The sequence below is a fragment of the Phyllobates terribilis genome, unplaced genomic scaffold (genome assembly GCF_046119375.1).
Source record: "Phyllobates terribilis strain yellow unplaced genomic scaffold, ASM4611937v1 Scaffold_61__1_contigs__length_8056638, whole genome shotgun sequence".
In the NCBI taxonomy this organism is placed as follows: domain Eukaryota; kingdom Metazoa; phylum Chordata; class Amphibia; order Anura; family Dendrobatidae; genus Phyllobates; species Phyllobates terribilis.
The window spans coordinates 2520351-2535040 of NW_027362821.1; positions in this window are offsets into that span (position 1 = coordinate 2520351).

Genomic DNA, 14690 nt, shown 5'->3' on the forward strand with positions numbered 1-14690 from the left:
TACCCTGTATGATGGTCCCCACAGCTCCGTATGCACTGCATAATGGTCCCCACAGCTCCCTATGCCCTGTATGATGGTACCCACAGTTCCATATGCACTGTATCATGGTCCCCACAGCTACCTATGCACTGTATGATGGTCCCCACAGCTATCTACGCTCTGCATGATGGAACCCACAGCTCCCTATGCACTGTAGGATGGTCCCCACAGCTATCTACGCTCTGTATAATGGTCCCCACAGCTCCTTAGATACTGTATGATGGTCCTCATACTTCTGGAGAGACCTGAAAATGGCTGTCCACCAACGTTCACCATCCAACCTGACGGAACTGGAGAGGATCTGCAAGGAAGAATGGCAGTGGATCCCCAAATCCAGCTGTGAAAAACTTGTTGCATCATTCCCAAGAAGACTCATGGCTGTACTAGCTCAAAAGGGGTCTACTCAATACTGAGCAAAGGGTCTGAATACTTATGATCATGTGATATTTCAGTTTTTCTTTTTTTAAAAATTTGCAAAAATTTCTACATTTCTGTTTTTTTTCAGTCAAGATGGGGTGCAGAGTGGACTTTAATGAGAAAAAAATGAACTTTTTAGAATTTACCAAATGGCTGCAATGAAGCAAAGAGTGAAAAATGTAAAGGGGTCTGAATACTTTCTGTACCCACTAATTTTTTTAATTGTCAATAGGTAGCTCTCATTAAAGGCAATAAATCAATATCAAATAATTGTTAGCGAAAGTTCAGCAAAAGGAAGCAGCCACAAGTTTATTGCTACGGCTTGTGCTCCGTGTATTTCCATCATATGGTACATGGGCATCGAGTACAGCAACACGCTGTCATTTCTGAAAGGCTCTGTATGTACAGAAGCGTGAAATGACGTCAGGAATGAGGAATTCACAAATCATTCATTTACTGAGTAAAAGGCTCAATTCACAGAAATGAAGTATTTAATATAAACCATTCCAATATGGGTCACAGAAAGTAACAAATATTAGAAGTATCCTACAGCAGATACAGAGCTGAGTCGATGCAAAATGAACAATAGGAGTTAAATTGTACAAAAAAAAAACAGATCAGATAATCTATGAACAGAACGGAGAACAATCATTGTTACCTTCCAATCAGAAATACAGAAAATGTGCTTGCTGGGGTCCAACAACCAACGTCTTCTATGTGTGTGTTGAGGTGAGTGTGTATTTGTGTTTGTGTGTGTATGTGTGTGTTGAGGTGAGTGTGTCTGTGTGTGAATGTTCATGGATGTATTAAAGGTAACCCATCACTTCATTTCAGGCCCCTAAACCACCACCATTGTGAAATACCACTGTGTAATGAGTTTATAAAGATGCCCCTGTATAAATCATTCATTTCTGCATTGTGTAGACAATGAGCTTATAATGAACCAACAGTTTATACAAGGACATATTTATTATTCTGTTGGTGCCTTGGTGGTGATTTCATTCCCAGTCCCCTTAAAGGGTTATTTGGGAGTTAAGAATTGATGACCTATCTGTAAGATAGCTGATCAGTATGAGATCGGAGGGTCTGACACCTGGCGCCCCCACGATCAGCTGAAATCTGCTCCGGCAGGTGCCAGACACATGATAAGCATACTTGATAGGACGCTGCTTCTGGTCTATAGGACGCACACAATACTGAGCAAGATTTTTTGTTGTTAAAAAGTGCGTCATATAGTCTAGAAAATACAGTTAATGACGGTCACTCTTTAACTAAGAAATGCATCTTAACTTATGAAGGACTATATCCGTCATAATTCTGCTCCCCGCATTTCTTGCAGGCTCACACGCCGAGTCTGCATCTTTCTCGGCAGATGATGGCTGTGTTATTCAGCAATCATATGCCTCTAACAGTCGCAGGTTGAGTGGAGCTCTGCCCACGACAGTTAGCCTATTAAATCTTGCTATCAGTGTGTGACAGCGGCATTTAATGTGCGCCAGCAGGGGGTGCACCATTCCATCTCTTCATTGGCGCACCCGTGACTTGATCACTGAAGATCCCTGTGTCTGTCATCACTGGATTCCTGTGACAGCCAGCCTGCTGCTAGTGTTCATAGGAGACCGTGATCTCTGCTATATATAGCAATGCTGTATATAGCACAAGCAATCAGATGATTGCAGGTTCAAGCCCCCTAAAGAGACGAACAAATACAGTGAAAAGTAAAAAAAAATGAAAAAAGTATAAAAGTTCAAATCGTCCCAGTTTTCCCCCCATTAAAAATTAAGAAATATAAAACATTTAAAAAATACACATATTTGGTATCGCTGCGTTTGTAAAAGTCAGATCCATCAAAATATAAAATAAATTAATCTATTTAGTAAACGGCGTAACTAGAACATTACATAAAATGCCAGAATTACAGATTTTCATTTGTTGAAACAAGAAAAAATATATAATAACAGACAATCAAAACATTGTATATACCCCAAAATGATATCAATATAACCATCAACCAAGCAATGTGAACTGAGGTCTAAGATGGTACACATGCAAGAAATAGGAGCATGTTCACACTAGCAAAAACAAGCAAAACCTAGAAAAGACAAAAAATATCTCAACATTGCATATACACCAAAATGATATCAATATAACCATCAGTTTGTGGTGCAAAAAACCAGCCCTCACGCAGCCCCATTCCTGAAACATGAAAACGCCACGGCTTTCGGATCTCGGAAAGTGGCGACACAAGCAAATTATTTTTATTATTTTTTAAAAAAATTCTGAATTTTTTTTTCATCACTTAAATATAAATCCTATAAATCGTCACTTAAGTAGAACAGAAGAAGCTTTACTACCTCCTGCTCCAGTTCCAGCACTTCACCGCTGCCGCTGATCTTTACTCACTGGCTTCAAGGGTGACATCATGATTGCAGCTCTGCAGCCGATCACTTGGCTCAGTGGGCCATGCTGACAGAGCTAAGCTCAGTGATTGGCTGCAGCAATGATGTGTGCTGAAGTTGAGCCATCACCCCTGCAGCCTGTCACAATAGAGCACAGGAAGCGCTGAAGATCCAGAGCTGGAGCAGCAGGAGAAAGTAAAGCTCTGTGTGTTTTCTCTACCACTGGGAACCTCCTATATATTACATAAAAACATTCCTGAAAACCCCTTTAATCTGACTTTATAGAAAAAGTCTATATCCGGCTACTGTCCTCCCCTCATGAATCACAAAATATGCCAAGTGTGAACAACTCCTGTCCCCAAATGAGGACTTGCAGGCGATCAGTTGATAGTCGGGGGTCCGGCAGTGACACCCTCAGCAATCAGCTGTGTTTTGCTGGACGTAGCGGCCTCTCCAGGACACATGTGGTATTACATGGTGCTCTTTCAGAATAATATGTAATACATGATATCTTGAAGTCTTCCAGAAGAAGATATTGGCAGACAGGTAATGACTTATTACCTACCAGCCATTGTCTCCTTTATCACTCGCTAGTTCTTATACACATTTGGATGATGTCACATCTTCGTTGGAAGCCGTATTAGGAACCTCCATCGCAGATTTTATCATACAGGACGAGTTCTCGCTATTTGGCCATTGTTCACATGACGTAAGCCTATGTTATATACAGCAATATGCAGCAGGATACACGAGATCCAGGGAAATATCCGATCGCCAGAAATGGGGTCAGGAAGGAATTTTTTTCCCCCCTGAATCAGAATTCTTTTGGGGGGGTTTCTTTGCCTTCTTCTGGATCTTTGGGTCCCAATGACTCTCAGGTGGTCCCCAATGACCGCAGCTCGTTTTGTGGTCTCCACCGGAGCCAATCTGAGAGTGACTGTGACCATAGTTTCATTTCTTAAAGGACCAGTAATATTTTCATTACAATGTTGCTTATTGCTATTTCAATAAAAAAATTAATTATATATATATATATATTGTTTTGTGTGTTTTTTTCCTGGATTTCACCTTCCACAGTGAGAATGATAAGAGTAATCACAAAATATGGGGGCTCCATACACAGAGAGAACTCTGGTACCAAATCCCATGACAATTGTTCTGGGGTTCAGTCTGTGATGGAGCAGTAACATTGTATCCAGGACGTCGTACACACCATGCTACAGAAAGAAGACTGAAGAACGGGACGCAGCCGCAGAATACAGGAGACACAGGATCTTGTGTAACAGTAAAAAACAGGAAAAATGTCCAACAAGTGGCCGGGGGGCTCCAGGACCCAACCAGGAGGGAGGCCTCAGTCATCAGTGGCCAATATTCCCATGAAGTGGCCACATTTACCAAACGTTCTGCAGCCACTCATTTACCTTTGTCCAACACCTCCGTCGGTCCTTGCAGTTATTAGGCCACCACTGAAATGCTTTTCTGACTACACACAGACACGTACATAGAAACCGTGCATGCCGCCATCACCGTACACAACCAGAGTCCTGCTCCAGACCAGTGGCCTTTCCAATTCAAGTCTACTTGGGTTTAAACAAGGGCACTGTCTCTAAGAGAACCATGTGCAGGCCACTTGGAACAGCAGTAATACAGTAACACCAGGTTAATATTCTTCGGGCACAGAGATGCACAGACAGTGAACCCTCTTAAAAAGAAGAATTGGACTGACATTCCCTAAGCAATAAGTACCCACACAATTGGAGGGACAGATTGCTAGCCCTTGCTGCACCATGGTGTATGCCCAGTGGTGGCCACTCTTAGTCTAAGTTGGCTTTTCAGATTGAATGGTGATAAAGAACCTGAGGGCCATATACCTTCAAGAAAAGGATCTCATAAGGACATGTCGCCTTGAATTGTGAAGAACACAATAATGTTTTCCATACAATTCTATTGTGTTCTATTCAGGATATATTAAAGAAAGTCTGGTCCTTAGAAGTTATAAAATGAGGTCAATACAACCTCAGGTGAACAACAACATATCACAAACTACACCAGGTCATCGAATACTTACCAAAAAATAGACTTAAATGCAGAAACAGGGTGTGAAAAATTAAAGGGGTTGTCCAATGAAAACAAGCTCCAATCTACAGGAACCGTCATCCCCTTTAGATTGGAACGGTGGTCCGCATGCTAAAATGCTGCTCCATTCATTCTATATGAGGCGGCCATGAAGTGAGCCCGACTTTTTTGGACCGATGAGACAGAGTGGCCTTACAGAGAAGGGTCCTTGGATTGGACGCCGAGTTACGGACCCCAAAGCAGCACTGAATATGATGTACTAGTGGGAGTCACGAGTGCAAGGGTTCAAGGGCGCCAGTAGTGGAAGACATAGTGCGCGAAACCGGAGAACAAGTAAGCAGACCTGCTGATCAGCACTGCAGTGCTGAGGCCGAGTTATGGCGAAATAGGGAGCGACAGTGCGCCTCACCAGTCCTGGAGTATATTACAGAGGAAGGATACTGTGTGGAAAATGCTTCATACTGTAAAGGAAACGTCCAGAACACTTTGTGCCCACCGATATCCCTTGTATGCCGGGACGTTGCTAGGGTCCTAAAAGATCAGGGGCCAAAGCCCCAAAGTAGGTGTTTCCCCATACAACCTCCCTGCCACTTAAAAGAGGACCTATACATATATAATTACAGTACACCATTGTTGCTAACCTAAAATACACAACTGAAAGACCAATATTCCCAAAATTACTTCTATACAAGGCAATAATAATCCCGCTACACAATGTCCTCTACCATCAACACTACACAGTGAGTACATAGTATTATGATATGACCATTGCCTCTACATAAAAAACACACTGTACAAAGACCATCTGACTTCTCACATTTCCAGCACCGTCCCCATCTATTCCCACCCTGCACAACCTCCCCATGCTGCCTGCTCCTCCGACGTGGAATAGGAACCTCAATACTTCAAAAATTATGTCATTACTATGATTACCCTCCACCAATTAATGCTACAAAGACTGTGTGCCAGATAGAGGGGACCTATAAAAATAATAGCGTCCCATAGAAAGTAGTAAAGACCCCACTGTGCTACCTAGCAAGTAATAATGCCAGATATGCTCTTATGAAAGTTTCAATATCTGAAGTGTTCCCTCCAAGCAACAAATACCGTTGAGTATCCCCTTTAAGTAATAATGCCCCCTTAAAGCCACAATCAAACTACACCCAACTACAAAGTTCTTCTTCAAGTCTATGGACGATGATTTCGGGGTGGTGAAAGAAGAAAATTCTGATGATGCACCCATTTAAAAGAAATAATGTCCTGAGTGCCCCCATAGCACCCTGTATATTGTATGATAGTCCCACAGCTCACTACACACTGTATGATGGTCCCCACAGCTCCCTATGCACTGCATGATGGTCCCCACAGCTCCCTACGTACTGTATGATGTTCCCCACAGCTCCGTATGCACTATATGATGGTCCCCACAGCTCCCTACGCACTATATGATGGTCCCCACAGATCCCTATACACTGTATGATAATCCCCATAGCTCCCTATACCCTGTATGATGGTCCCCACAGCTCCGTATGCACTGCATAATGGTCCCCACAGCTCCCTATGCCCTGTATGATGGTACCCACAGTTCCTTATGCACTGTATCATGGTCCCCACAGCTACCTATGCACTGTATGATGGTCCCCACAGCTATCTACTCTCTGCATGATGGAACCCACAGCTCCCTATGCACTGTAGGATGGTCCCCACAGCTATCTACGCTCTGTATAATGGTCCCCACAGCTCACTATGCACTGTATGATGGTCCCCACAGCTCCTTAGATACTGTATGATGGTCCTCATACTTCCCTATACACTGTATGATGGTCCCCACAGCTCCCTACACACTGTATGATGGTCCCCACAGCTCCTTAGATACTGTATGAGGTCCCCACAGCTCCCTAGACACTGTATGATGGTCCCCACAGCTCCCTAGACACTGTATGATGGTCCCCACAGCTCCCTAAGCATTGTATGATGGTCTCCACAGCTCCCTATGCATTGTATGATGGTCCTCATAGCTCTCTACGCACTGTATGATGGTCCCCGCAGCTCCTTAAGCACTGTATGATGGTACCCATGGCTCCTTATACACTGTATGATGGTCCCCACGGCTCTTTATGTACTGTATGATGGTCCCTGCAGCTCCCTACGCTTGGTATGATGGTCCCCACAGCTCCCTATGCACTGCATAATGGTCCCCACACCTCCCTATGCCCTGTATGATGGTCCCCACATCTCCCTATGCACTGTATGATGGTCCCCACAGCTCCATAGGCACTGTATGATGGTCCCCACAGCTATCTATGCACTGCATAATGGTCCCCACAGCTCCCTATGCACTGCATAATGGTCCCCACAGCTCCCTATGCACTGCATAATGGTCCCCACAGCTCCCTATGCCCAGTATGATGGTCCCCACATCTCCCTATGCACTGTATAATGGTCCCCACAGCTCCCTATGCACTGCATAATGGTCCCTACAGCTCTCTATGCACTGCATAATGGTCCCCACAGCTCCCTATGCACTGTATGACGGTCTCCACAGCTCCCTATGCATTGTCTGATGGTCCCCACAGCTCCCTATGCCCTGTATGATGGTCCCCACAGCTCCCTATGCCCTGTATGATGGTCTCCACAGCTCCCTATGCATTGTCTGATGGTCCCCACAGCTCCCTATGCCCTGTATGATGGTCCCCACAGCTCCCTATGCACTGTATGATGGTCTCCACAGCTCCCTATGCACTGTATGATGGTCCCCACAGCTCCCTATGCACTGTATGATGGTCTCTACAACTCCTTATAACTGGCATGATGGTCCCTACAACTTCCTATATCCTGTATAATGGCCCTCACAGCCCCATATATACAGTACTGTATGATGGCCCCCGCAGCCCAATATATACTGTATGATGGCCCCCACACCCACTTGTACACTATATTATGGCCCCTACAGCTCCCTTTTTACTGTATGATGGCCCCACAGCCCCTTATAAACTGTATTCTGGCACCCACTCTCATTTTATATAATTTGATGGCCCCACTGCCCCTTATATATAGCATGATGACTTCCATAGCCCCTTATAGTATGATGGCACCCACACCCCTTATATATACAGGTGCATCTCACTAAATTAGAATATCATCAAAAAGTTTATTTATTTTAGTTCTTCAATGCTGAAAATGAAACTCATATATTATATAAAGTCATTACAATCAAAGTGATCTATTTCAAGTGTTTATTTCTGTTAATGTGGATGATTATGGCCAGGGGCGCACATAGAAATCATGACGCCCCATAGCAGAAGCTCTAATTGGACCCCCCCCACCAAAAAAATAAAGAAATATTTGTCTGTGTCACAGAAGAGCCGATCTCACAACTTTCCAGCCTTTACTTCGTTTTTTCTAATTTTCCTGCTACTGAAGTCCTAGATCCCTCTTTCATTGCCCCCATGAAGTATTATGCCAATAAAAGTGCCCCCCAAACACAGTATGATACCCCCATGGTGCACTCCTCCACATTAGCCTCTATATGAACAGTATAATGACCTTATTGTACCCCACTTCAACTCCCAAGGCAAAGTATGGTGACCCTAACACAGTATGATTCCCCCCACTGTGACTCCCACACAACCCTCCATACAGTATAATGGGCCTACATACAGTATAATGGCCCACACTAGCCCTCCAAACAGTATAATGACCCCACACAGCCCTCCATACAGTATAATGGGCCTACATACAGTATAATGGCCCACACTAGCCCTCCAAACAGTATAATGGCCCCACACAGCCCTCCAAACAGTATGATGGACCCCACACAAACCTTCACACCGTATAATTGCTTTCATACAGTATAATGGCCCCCCACATAGCCCTCAAAATATCATAGAGTCCCCACATAGACTTCCATATAGTATAATATGCCACCCATAATCCTCCATATAGTATAATGCACCCTCCAAAATCCTCCATATAGTATAATGCACCCCCCATAATCCTCCATATAGTATAATGAACTTCCCATGGTCCTTGATAGAATATAATGCACTCCCCATAGTCCTCCATACAGTATAATTCACACCCCAAAGGGTAAAATGCAGCCCCCATATAGTATAATGCACCACACAGTCCTGCAGTATTATGGGCACCACGTACTCACTGATTTTAAAATACTGTATGTTTTAAATAAGACGACCCGAGTATAAGCCGAGGCCTCTAATTTTACCACAAAAAAACTGGGAAAAAGTATTGAGTTGAGTATAAGCCTAGGGTAGGAAAGGCAGCAGCTACTGGAAAATTTCACCATCCTGGTATGTATGGCACCCCTCATCACCAATCCTGGTATGTATGGCACCCATCATCCCCCAATCCTGGTACATATGGCACCCCTCATCCCCCAATCCTGGTATGCGTGGCCCCCTCATCCCCCAATCCTGGTATGTGTGGCCTCCTCATCCCCCAATCCTGGTATGTGTGGCCTCCTCATCCCCCAATCCTGGTATGTGTGGCCTCCTCATCCCCCAATCTTGGTATGTGTGGCCTCCTCTTCCCCCAATCCCGGTATGTGTGGCCTCCTCATTCCCCAATCCTGGAATGTGTGGCCTCCTCATCCCCCAATCCTGGTATGTGTGGCCTTCTCATCCCCCAATCCCCTGGTGTGTGTGGACCCCTCAACCCCCAATCCTGGTATGCATGGCCCCCTCATCCCCAAATCCTGGTATGTGGGGCCTCCTCACCCCCCCAATCCTGGTATGTGTGGCCCCATCGCTGCACACTGTCTGTCATCACTGTATTCCTGTGACAGCCAGCCTGTTGCTAGTGTTCATAGGAGACCGTGATTTCTGCTATATATAGCAGTGCTGTATATAGCACAAGCAATCAGATGATTGCAGGTCCAAGCCCCCTAAAGAGACGAACAAATACAGTGAAAAGTAAAAAAAAAAATCAAAAAAGTATAAAAGTTCAAATCATCCCAGTTTTCCCCCCATTAAAAATTAGGAATTATAAAACATTTTAAACAATACACATATTTGGTATCGCTGCGTTTGTAAAAGTCAGATCCATCAAAATATAAAATAAATTAATCCATTTAGTATACGGCGTAACTAGAACATTAAATAAAATGCCAGAATTACAGATTTTCAGTCGTTGCAACAAGAAAAAGATAAATAATAACAGGCAATCAAAACATTGTATATACCCCAAAATGATATCAATATAACCATCAGTTTATAGTGCAAAAAACTATCCCTCACGCAGCCCCATTCCCGAAACATGAAAACGCCGCGGCTTTCAGATCTCGGAAAGTGGCGACACAAGCAAATTATTTTTATTATTTTTTTTACAAATTTCAGAATTTTTTTTCATCACTTAAATATAAATCCTATAAATCGTCACTTAAGTAGAACAGATGAAGCTTTACTACCTCCTGCTTCAAGGGTGACATCATGACTGCAGCTCTGCAGCCAATCACTTGGCTCAGTGGCCACGCTGACAGAGCTTCTAAGCTCAGTGATTGGCTGCAGCAATGATGTGTGCTGAAGTTGAGCCATCACCCCTGCAGCCTGTCACAATAGAGCACAGGAAGCGCTGAAGATCCAGAGCTGGAGCAGCAGGAGAAAGTAAAGCTCTGTGTGTTTTCTCTACCACTGGGAACCTCCTATATATTACATAAAAACATTCCTGAAAACCCCTTTAATCTGACTTTATAGAAAAAGTCTCTATCCGGCTACTGTCCTCCCCTCATGAATCACAAAATATGCCAAGTGTGAACAACTCCTGTCCCAAAATGAGGACTTGCAGGCGATCAGTTGATAGTCGGGGGTCTGGCAGTGAACCCCCTCAGCAATCAGCTGTGTTTTGCTGGACGTAGTGGCCTCTCCAGGACACATGTGGTATTACATGGTGCTCTTTCAAAATAATATGTAATATGTAATACATGATATCTTAAAGTCTTCCAGAAGAAGATATTGGCAGACAGGTAATGACTTATTACCTACCAGCCATTGTCTCCTTTATCACTCGCTAGTTCTTATACACATTTGGATGATGTCACATCTTCGTTGGAAGCCGTATTAGGAACCTCCATCGCAGATTTTATCATATAGGACGAGTTTTCAACCAACAGCTATTTGGCCATTGTTCACATAAAGTAAACCTATGTTATATACAGCAATATGCAGCAGGATACACGAGATCCAGGGAAATATCCAATCACCAGAAATGGGGTCAGGAATGGTATGTGTGGCCTCCTGATCCCCCCAATCCTGGTATGCATGGCCCCCTCATCCCCCAATCCTGGTATGCATAGCCCCCTCATCCCCCAATCCTGGTATGCATGGCCCCCTCATCCCCCAATCTTGGTATGTATGGCCTCCTCACTCCCCAATCCTGGTATGTGTGGCCCCATCACAGCACACACAAAAAATAAACACTTATACTCACCTTCCTTCCTCACCTCTGCTCCAGAGCTGCTGTGTTCTGTCTGCCAGCAGCTCATGTTGGTATCTGAGCAGCGCACGCTCTCAGTTGCCTAGGTGAGCTGCTGCCGCTGCCAGCATATTCACTCCTCTCCACGCCGGGACTATGAGCGTTGACAAGCGTGAATATGCATTCTCTTTGGTAGCGGGCACTGTAAGCAGGAGCCACGGCTCAGCGCTCCTCCGTGCCCGCTACTAAAGAGAATGAATATTCCCTCTTCTCCACGCCCATGGAATATTCATAAAACACAGTGGACCTACACCAGCAGATGACATGGCTCCCCAAACCATCACTGATAGTGGAAACTTCACACTAGACCTCAAGCAGCTTGGATTGTGGCCTCTCCACTCTTCCTCCAGACTCTGGGACTTGATTTCTAAAGGAAAATTGGAACTCTGGGACCTTGTGGATGGTGTCAATGACTGCCTTCTTGGCATTTGTCAAGTCAGCAGTCTTCCCCATGATTGTGGAGCCTACTGAAACAGACTATGGGACATTTTTAAACACTTAGGAAGCCGTTGCAGGTGCTTTTTGTTAATTATTCTAATTTACTGAGATATTGACTTTAGTGTTTTCATTGGCTGTAAGCCATAATCGTCAACATTAACAGAAATAAACACTTGAATTAGATCTCTCTGTCTGTAATGACTCTATATAATATAGGAGTTTCACTTTTTGTATTGAAGAACTGAAATAAATTATCTTTTTGATGATATTGCAATTTAGTGAGATGCACCTGCATATGATGACTGTTGCCCCCAGTGGAATATATGCGGTGTCTATTTTGGGATATTTTAGTACACCCATGATGATACTATAGACAGCCATTATACCTGGAATGGCCCCTTCCTTGCGTGCCTTGCTTTTTTCGCTTACATGTCTAACAATCACATATGTGTTGTGTCCCTTCCCCCATCATCCTATTTTTCTATTGCTGAATAAATATGATAGATTTTATACTCCCTGGACTCCTTTGATGGTCTTTTACCCTGCGGGGTTTTCTTTCATATATGGAGTCACTGTGTGGTGGTGATGGTAGAGGACATTGTGTAGCAGGATCATTTTGGCCTTGTATAGTAGTAATTTTGGGAATATTGGTCTTTGTATAGTGTATTTTAGATTAGTAACAGTGGTATACTGTAATTATATATGTATAAATCCTCTTTTAAGTGGCAGGGAGGTTATATGGGGAAACACGTACTTTGGGGCTGGGGTCCCTGATCTCTTAGGACCCCAGCAACGCTCCTGCACTGGGGAAAAGCAGGGTCTGGAGGCCACTTTAATATCATCATTTTACGGATATGACGCCAAAGAAACTAATGAAGTTCTTTGCAAAGTGCCATAATTAAAAAATAAAATGGAACCATTTTACAAGACCCGCAGCGTCTCCATTTTTCGGGATCTGGGGCCGGGTTTATTTTTTGCACGCCGAGCTGAAGTTTTTATTGATACCATTTTGGGGTAGATCCGATGTTTTGATCGCCCGTTATTGCATTTTATTGCAATGTAGCGGCGACCAAAAAACGTAATTCTGGCGTTTAGAATTTTTTTCTCGTTACGCCGTTTACCGATTGGATTAATTATTTTTTTATATTGATAGATCGGGCGATTCTGAGCACGGCGATACCAAATATGTGTATGTGGGTGGTATTTTTAGAAGTTTATTTGGAATGGGGAGAAAGGGGGGTGATTTAAACTTTTATATATTTTAAAAATTTTTTTATATTTTTAAAAACATTTTTTTTTTTACACTTTTTGCTTGCTTCTATAGTCTCATTAGGAGGCTAGAAGCAGCAACTGTCCAATCACCTCTGCTACATACAGGGGATGAGCAGATCAGCTCTATGTAGCAGAAATGCTCCTGTGCTATGAGCGCCGACCACTAGGTGGCGCTCATAGAGTCAGTACCTGACAACCACTGGGGTCTGCTGCAGACCCAGGGTTGTCATGCCCACCCATCAGTGACCCGCGATTACGTGACGGGGTCACAGATGGGCGGGGTAAGTGACGCGCTTCCGGCGCGGCGCTGTTAAATGCCGCTGTCAGAGATTGACAGTGTAACGGGTCTGGGAGGTGGAACCTCAGAGCAACTATACAAAGGGGCAGTCCTTGTAAGGAAGCGGGTGGCTCCCAGGGAAGGCGGGCAGGTAGTCACGGCAAGTGACAGGGACAGTCTCTGGGTAGAAGGGCAGGAGGTCACGGCAAGTGACGGGGACAGTCTCTTGACAGGCGGATGGTCACGGCAAGTGACAGCAGGGTAAGAGTCTCTAGACAGGCAGGTGGTCACGGCAAGTGACAGCAGGATAAGAGTCTCTAGATAGGCTAGCAGGCAGGTAGCAGGTGAGCGCTCCCAGGTGAGCGGGCAGGAGTCTCTGGACAGGCAGGTGGTCACGGCAAGTGACGGCAGAGCCTCCAGGTAGGCTAGCAGGCAGGTAGCAAGTGAGCGCTCCCAGGTGAGCGAGCAAGAGTCTCTGGACAGGCAGGTGGTCACGGCAAGTGACGGCAGAGCCTCCAGATAGGCTAGCAGGCAGGTAGCAGGTGAGCGCTCCCAGGTGAGCGGGCAAGAGTCTCTGGACAGGCAGGTGGTCACGGCAAGTGACGGCAGAGCCTCCAGGTAGGCTAGCAGGCAGGTAGCAGGTGAGCGTTCCCAGGTGAGCGGGCAGGAGTCTCTGGACAGGCAGGTGGTCACGGCAAGTGACGGCAGAGCCTCCAGGTAGGCTAGCAGGCAGGTAGCAGGTGAGCGCTCCCAGGTGAGCGGGCAGGAGTCTCTGGACAGGCAGGTGGTCACGGCAAGTGACGGCAGAGCCTCCAGGTAGGCTAGCAGGCAGGTAGCAGGTGAGCGCTCCCAGGTGAGCGGGCGGGCAGATCCATAGACAGACTGACAGGTGTTGGAAGGCAGACTGTCGGACCGCAGGAATGCAAGCAGATAGACAGGAATCAGGTGGGTATCAAGCAGAGATCTGGCAGGTAACTGGCAGGTATCTGGTAACGGGACCTGAGGGCTGAAGCAGAGTTGAAAGGCTTTGCAACAACATTGCTCGGGCACCTCCATTTTGGAGGAGGTGCCTTATATATGGTGAGGTCCTCCGGCCATTGGCCGGGGACTCCTTAGGACGGTGCGCGCGGCCCCTTTAAGAGAGGGAGAGCGCGCGCACGCGTGCCCTAAGCACAGAGGCCGGGAAGCAGCGCGCGCTGTCAGCAGAGCGGGAGGAAGCTGCCGGGCACGGAACGGAGAGGTGAGGGGAACGGCGGCCCTGCCTAGCAGGAGGCAGGGACGCC